This window comes from Bidens hawaiensis, unplaced genomic scaffold (assembly GCF_021521415.1).
Source record: "Bidens hawaiensis isolate Kalapana, Puna unplaced genomic scaffold, B.hawaiensis_p1.1 tig00029041_1, whole genome shotgun sequence".
Classification (NCBI taxonomy): domain Eukaryota; kingdom Viridiplantae; phylum Streptophyta; class Magnoliopsida; order Asterales; family Asteraceae; genus Bidens; species Bidens hawaiensis.
In genome coordinates, this window is record NW_027494787.1 from 77,957 (window position 1) to 86,403 (window position 8,447).

Sequence of the window (8,447 nt, forward strand, 5' to 3'; positions counted from 1 at the left end):
TATATGTATGTATATATCTGAATCTATAACTTTCTCTCTCTAAAAGTATATATGTATATGTGTATGTATCGGTGGTATATATTGATTGGTTTTTTCCGGTTTCGGTGGTATATATGTATATGTGTATGTATCAGTGGTATATATGTATATGTGTATGTATTTGGGAGAAATTTACAAACCGGTTCCAAACTTGACGTTTTCAATCGGTTCGAAATCCGGTTTCTCGTAATAGGTTTCAAATCGGTTCGGTTTCGGTTCAATTTAGGGTCAATTGGTTAACCAGTTTATTTGCACACCTCTACCTTCCGGCGAGTGTTCAGGAGCGTTGGCCTTAGGTGAGAGTTTTTCCTGAATCGAAAGGCGAGTGTATACCGATGTGATGAATTTAACCAGTAACTTATTTGAAGAATTCGTTAAAAGTTCAAAAAAAAATTACCAGCTTATAAACTAATGGATATGTATTTAGCTTTAGAAGGTGTATGAGTTAATTATTATAATAAAAATGCATCATAATTATTTACTAAAAGTATAATTAGAATAAAATAGAATGGTAAATATAGTCTCCAACAAAAGTGACTTATCATAAAGATATTATCTTCCTACACCAACTTCATAGACTATGAATAACAAGTGATTTACATAATATGATTTGCCTATTTTCTTAGTAGGTGTCACGTCACGTGTTATTATCATAGAATTGTAGGGCTTCTTACGCCTTTTTGAGAAAAATAAAATATATTATTCCAAATTTTATAGTATATATACTTTCAAAAATAATAAAATATATAAAAAATGCTTAATTTAATGTACGGATTATATTATATTTAGGGTGGTTCGGGTGGGCTCGAGACAAACACATAATTTAGGATTAAATTATATGTTTGTGTGTAGGGAGAGAGAGCCCAAAATTTCGGGTGATGTTTTGCCCGTTGATATCGGGTTTCACCGGGTGGTTGGGCAAGTGATAAGTTGTTAGTCATGGATTGGTTTTCTGGTAGGTGGTTGTAGGTTGCGCCCCCATCACCCTAACCAAAAAAAAGTTACCAGTCAAATCTAATCTTTTTTTATTATTTCATATATATATATTTGTATCTTTATGTTATTTATATAATTCTGTTACTGTGTCAATTTTAACCACTGAAATGGTGAAACTAGAGTCTTAGATTACTTTCTATGCTTTTTATAAGGAAATATCTTTTTTATTTTATTTGATCAAAACTATATATATTTAAAAATATTTGTTTTTTTATTGAAATAAAAAGTATGTTTATAATATTTGCTAAAACCAATTTGTGGGTTGTCCTCATCAATATCTAAATCTTTTCCTGGGTTTGATGTCAAACTAATCCACATGGGTAGTGGTGGAATTTCTGATAATTACTTCAGTATCACATCGCATCACTTTTAAATACTTCATTTTGATGACATTTTTTTATTTTAAAATATATAATAGAGTTTAAAATCTTATATCAGAATATTTGAACCACCTTTTTAATGTTTGAACTACCTTGTTTATTAAATAAATATAAACCATGGAAACCTAATGTTAATAAATAAATATACATTAGCAAAATTAGACCCAAAATATATTAGGGGACCTTAGGTTAAAAAAAAGATTTGTAATACCGTGAATTTTTCTTTTACATCCATCACCGGTTGAAAACACTTTTGATCATTGTCGACTTCATATTGTTTGCCACAATTTTGAACACTCACTCACATTTTGATTGTTAGTGTAGTTCACGTGTGGCTCTCGGTGTTTCTTCATATTCTAAAATCTAGTTAGTTTTTAGCAAATTGTTAGTTTTCTTCAATACATGTCGTGTCAACATCGAGACCATAGTTTTCACCGGATAACGTTAAGTAAAATCGTACCTCTATTTATCAAAAGGCTTTACATATCCATCATTCCATCATATTTCTTTTGTATATTTCGTCTCGCATTATTGTTCTTGATATGACAATATGTGGGTAGACATCAAACTCTCCTGAGACATGACATTTATTTTTTTTGTTTTTATATATTCATATTGAATATTTGTTTATTAAGTATTTGGGCTTCAAAATTATATTATAATAAATATAGTTTAACAAATGATTGAGGTATGATGTAGTACCTTATAAATGAGTTAATCAAGAAACTTAGAAAAGTTGTTAAATCATAATTAATATAATAAATATATTATAATGACCATTAAGAAATAAACAAAGTCGCATAGATAATTTAAAACTTTGGTGTTAAATCACAATTACTCCTATGGATTAATCATATCTATCTATCTAAAATAAAAATTACTAAATATAAATGCCTACTGAAAAATCATATATGTCGCTATTTGGTTTCACCCCACCTCTAATAGCGTTATCATATTGTTTGGTTTCTAAATGACGAGCTCTCATTGATTTAACCTAGTTTAGACTTTATACTCATTGAAGTTAAAAAAAATAAGTTGCTCACTAAACTCGAATAACCCTTAAACGGGTTATAACATCTCATTAGTTTGTGAAAACCCTTTTATCATCAAACAATAATTTTCGTGGGTCATGTGACATCTGCCCCGATCCGACCCGACCCAGGTACCCGTTTCTCCGATCCGATCTCTCTCTTTTATGATTTAATATTTATACTTATATTTTACTTTTAATAATAATATATATTTTCCTTCCCGCCTCTTTCTCTCTCTTTCTTTCCGCCGTCCCGTCCCTCTTCCTTCTCTCTTTCCGCCTTCTTTTCCCTCTTGTCGCCGTCCCACCCTTACGCCTTGTTTCCCTCCTCTTTGCTTGTCCTTTGGTTCTTCCCGCCTAAGGATGTCTGCAGCTCCACGCGCCAGACTCCTTACATGGAAGCCTGCGTGAAGACATCTTGTTCCTGCGATGCGTGAAGAGAACTCTTCTCGCAGCGCCCTAAGAATGCATGTTCTTCCCGCAATGCGCTAAGAATGTATGTTCTTCCCGCGATGCGCTTAGAATTCTTGTTCTTCACGCAGCACGCTAAGGATTTGTGATTCTTCCCGCAGTGCGCTAAGATTGTTGTGCCAGCCTTCGCGCTCGCGCACTCAGCCTTCTCGCGCTAAACCCTTGTATCTTCTGTTTATTCCAGCCTGTTTGCTTTTGTGTTGTCTTATCTTCTGTGCTGTTGACCTAACCTATCTAATGTCTGAATAGTTACTTTCGGCGCAGCATGCGTACCAACCCCCATTGGTTGGTAGAAAAAGCGACTGACATTATCTTTTGAGATCTGCTTTTGCCAAGCTTTATCCAGTACCTTTATCTGAACCGCCCATGCCTGTTACTGTTCCCTGTCAGCTTTTATCTTGCCCCCTGCAGCTGCCATATCTTTTGATATCTTTTGCTTTTGGATTCTTATGCTTTTTGATATCTTTTGCTTTTTGAGATCTTTTCCCCTTTTCTAGGGATTATGTCTCCTAGGGTTTCTCTATAAATAATAGTATTATTTTTCCTAACACGTCACACACAAAACACTTAATCTCTCCTGTTCTCTTGCTCCTTGCTCTCTCTGCCGTCTCCCTCTCTGCCTCCGTCTTCCTCCTTGTTCTTCCTGCTTTTCCGGTAATATATATTATAATTTACTTATTAATTATGCTAACTTATAATCAAGACTTAAAACAAATCATTAAACAATAATCTTATTTATAGGTTAACTTGTGCTTGTTTAAAGTTGGTTCTTGCTTTATCTACCACCGCATCGTTTATCATGTGAGTTATCTCGTATCTAATCCCTTTTTATTTTAAATGCTTTGGGATGTTCATGTGTTCATACAAAACTTGAGTCTTAAACTTGTTTATGAATTTTAGTCGCGCAGTATCCCATGTGTTGAGGACGTTTACTTGGCTGTTTATTTGTATGTGTGTATCATTAACCGCTTTGTTCGGCCTATTCCGCAGTTCCGTTGGTACCATTAGTTGAACACGGGAGACCTATCGTTTACGGTTTTCTTTGTTTACACTTGCACAGATGTTTTCTCGTTTTTATGCTCAATTGGGAGCATGGATTGAACTATGATCTATGAACTATCTTAGGCTTGATCACAATCTGATTACACCCTTGTTAAACTCTAGACATACACGTGTTGCGCGCAGATTTACTATGATTATCTATGATTATCTATTAAACTTGATTTCTCACCAACACGCAAGTGTTTGACGTTTATTTTAACACATGTTCAGGTTTGCAGTAGCTGTTTTGGAGCTTGTGGACACGTAGGACGTTTTTACTTTTGGACCTAGAATTAAAATGTATCAAGACAAGTTCATGTTGTTTGAATGTTATAATATATTGATTTATGTTTGATTTATGTTCTTTATTTTCCCCGCTGCGTGTGCGCGATAAAATGTGTATTAATAAATATTGACACCAATAGTGTCACGAGTAATGAAACAATATGTGGCGCCCCGATGTATAATCCGCCTTTGGTCGGGGTGTTACAGATTGGTATCAGAGCTCGTTGACTTAGGATAGGTGGTTAGACGTAACGGCCTAGAATACCTAAGAGTCCCTTCTCGCGCATGAGAGAAATCTCATGTTTGCGCGCTTATTGTTAATTACTCGTTATTTATGAATATGCTCGCACCTGCGCAGTATATGATTTTATGTTTTATTTCGCGATGTTTCGATTTTTGTTGAATTTCGATTTTATTGATTTTTCTTACATATTCGTTTGTTGGGTTTGAAAATCCGAAAAGTCATGGTGATACATGAATAGTTGATTTTCAATTTCCATTTACGATTATGTTCTGAGGTTGGAGACTTGAAAAGTCATGGTGATACATGAATTGTCAACCTCCAATACTCATTTTCTTGTATGTTTTATATTGAAGATTGAAAAGTCATGGTGATACATGAATCGTCAATCTCCAATACTCGTTTACTAGTCATTTTAAATTGGGAATTCGGAAAGTCATGGTGATACATGAATTGCCGATTCTTGATTCGAATTTGTTACCTTTATTAAAGTCTGCATTTAGGATCATTTATTTTACTTTAACTTTTGATAGTATCTAACTCTGCGAAACCAAGCTTTGTAAGATTAAAACTTTGCGCTAAAACCAAGATATTAACTAAAATTAAAATTTTTATAGAATGCCTCCGCTATCTCGCCGATTTCAGAGAAGAGAAGCCTCGCGCATGCGTAGACAGCAACGTTCCCAGGAAATGGCCGCCGCAATAGCCCAAGCTTTGAGCCAAAACAATGCTAATACCTCCAGTTATAACATTAAGTCCTTTAATGCGGGTAACCCTCCGAAGTTCACAGGTCTTGAAGGAGCCACCGTGATGCTCCAATGGCTTGAGAAGATTGAAAACACTTTCCTCCATACCCAATGCCCCTCAGAAAGACGAACCCTATATGCTTCCAGTGTCCTGGAATCCAGAGCGCTTACATGGTGGAATGGAGTAGCTCATGCGCGTGGCGCAGAGGCTGCTTCTAGCATGACATGGGAGGAATTCAAGGAAACTCTTACGCGAGAATTCTGCCCTCCCAACGAAGTTAAGCGCCTGGAGGAAGAATTCTGGAACTTGAAGCAATACAGCGGTGAAGCGCGCGAGTACGCGACGCGCTTCCACGAGCTAAGCTTACTGGTCCCTCACCTTGTTACCCCTTCCCGCCGAGCCATAGAGAAATTCCTTGGGGGTCTCCCCATGGAAATTCAAGATTCTGTATGGGCCAGAAACCCAGTTACCCTCTCTGACGCCATCGAGTTGGCCGCTGTGCTTAGCGACAACCATGTCAGAGCAGGAACCCTGTTCCTGCGGGGAACTGAGAAGACCAAAACCACCAAAACTGTCCCTGAACCCGCAGAAACCAAACCAGAACCCTCAAACCGTAACAACCTCAAGCGCAGGCGCAAGGCCTATGCGCTTACCAACCCGCCCATTGTCCAGCAACCCGTTTACCAACCCCCAGTTTACGCGCCTAACCCACTGTCAACCTACCCAGCACCTCCTGTAGTCCACAACTATGCCTTAACCAATCCAGCACTTCCTGCCCCGCCAACTAAGAAGCCTTACACAGGAAACCAACCCTTTTGCCCAACCTGTAGACTTCATCACCCACCTCAAGTCCCGTGTCGACAATGTAACCGATGTGGCCGCGTAGGTCACTCCGTTGAGTACTGTAGAACCCCTCCCTCCAATCCGATTGCGCCAACACCACCAGCCTACCCGCAGAACCCACAGCCAACTTACCAAAACCCACGACCCAGATCGTGCTTTAACTGCGGTGATCCAAGTCATTTCCGGAACGCGTGCCCAAGGCTACAAGTTCAGATTACGCAAGCGAATCCGGTGAACCAGATTTCAAACCAAGTAACGCGTGGACGAGCTTTTAACATAACCGCGCACCAAGCGCAAGCGAATAATGACGTAGTTAATGGTACATTTTTACTTAACGGATTTTATGCTTCTGTACTTTTTGATACTGGCGCCGATCGAAGCTTTATCTCTCGCGCCTTCGAGCAGAAGCTTGCGCGACCGCGCAACGATTTAAAAGAAGATTTTTCAGTTGAATTGGCTAATGGTGAAATTATTTTAATTAACTCAGTGATTAAAGATTGTACGCTTAATCTTAACGAAAACGATTTTCTGATCGACCTCATCCCTATGCCTCTTGGAAGCTTTGATGTTATCATTGGTATGGACTGGCTCTCGAAGAATCGCGCCGAAGTTATTTGCGCCAAGAAGTTGATTCGCATTCCTCGAGAAAATGGTGATCTTCACATCTACGGCGAAAAACCCTCCAGTGGTCTTAAGCTTATGTCTTGCGCCGAAGCCCAAAGACTCATGCGGAAGAAGTGTGTTGCATTTCTAGCCCATGTGGTTAAACCCGATGAAGGAAAGAAGCTTCGCGATATCCCTGTTGTGCGTGATTTTCCTGAAGTTTTTCCTGATGATCTTCCTGGTATCCCTCCCGCTCGTGAAGTCGAGTTCCGTATTGATCTTGTCCCTGGTGCTTCCCCCGTAGCTAAATCTCCTTATCGTCTTGCACCCGCTGAGATGCAAGAATTGGCCAGCCAACTTCAAGAGTTGACTGCTAAAGGATTCATTCGCCCTAGCTCTTCGCCCTGGGGTGCTCCGGTGTTGTTCGTTAAAAAGAAAGATGGATCGTTTCGCATGTGTATTGATTACCGCGAGTTGAACAAACTCACCATTAAAAACCGGTATCCCTTACCGCGGATTGACGACCTCTTTGATCAACTCCAAGGTGCCTCCTGTTTCTCGAAGATCGATCTCCGTTCTGGTTATCATCAGTTGCGTATCCGCGATGAAGATGTTCCGAAGACTGCTTTTCGAACTCGTTATGGCCATTTTGAATTCTTGGTCATGTCCTTCGGTCTAACCAACGCACCCGCCGTTTTCATGGATCTTATGAATCGGGTGTGTAGGCCTTTCTTGGATAAATTCGTGATCGTGTTTATCGATGATGTTCTGGTGTATTCTAAGACCAAGGCCGAGCATGAGCAACATCTCCGATTGGTATTGCAGAAGCTTCAAACCGAGCAACTCTATGCTAAGCTTTCCAAGTGTGAATTTTGGTCTGATGAAGTACAGTTTCTTGGTCATGTTGTAAACAAAATGGGTATTCATGTCGACCCATCCAAGATTGAAGCAATCAAGAACTGGATTACGCCATCCTCTCCTTCTGAGATCCGTTCCTTTCTGGGCTTAGCTGGTTATTACCGGCGTTTCATTTCGAACTTCTCAAAGATCGCTTTGCCTTTAACAGCTCTGACGCACAAAGGTAAACCGTATATTTGGGGCTCGAAGCAAGAAGAAGCCTTTCTAACGCTCAAGCGTTTGTTGTGTGAAGCTCCTGTTCTTGCGCTACCTGAGGGTAATGATGATTTTGTCGTGTATTGCGATGCATCCAACCAAGGTCTCGGTTGTGTTCTTATGCAACGAGGCAAGGTTATCGCTTACGCATCAAGGCAACTTAAGGTTCATGAAAAGAATTATACAACTCACGACCTCGAGCTTGGTGCAGTTGTTTTTGCCTTGAAGATCTGGAGACACTACCTTTATGGTACTAAGTGTATCCTTTACACTGATCATAAAAGCCTTCAGCATATCTTTGATCAAAAGGAACTTAACATGAGGCAACGCCGATGGAACGAACTCATCAGCGATTACGATTGTGAGATCCGGTATCATCCTGGTAAGGCTAATGTGGTAGCCGACGCGCTCAGCCGAAAACCCTGCCAACTTAACTGTATCTTGCCGCGCACCCAGCTTCACTTCGCGCCGATTCAAAGCAACCTTGAATCGCGTATTCGTGACGCGCAGCGCGCATCCATCAGTAATGGTAACCTTCGCGCCGAGTTAGCGTGTGGCGAGGAAGCACATTTTGTGCCTAATCTGAGTGGAATTCTCTGCTATCTCAATCGCATCTGGATTCCTTGTGATGAGAATCTTCGCGCTGATATCCTGAGTG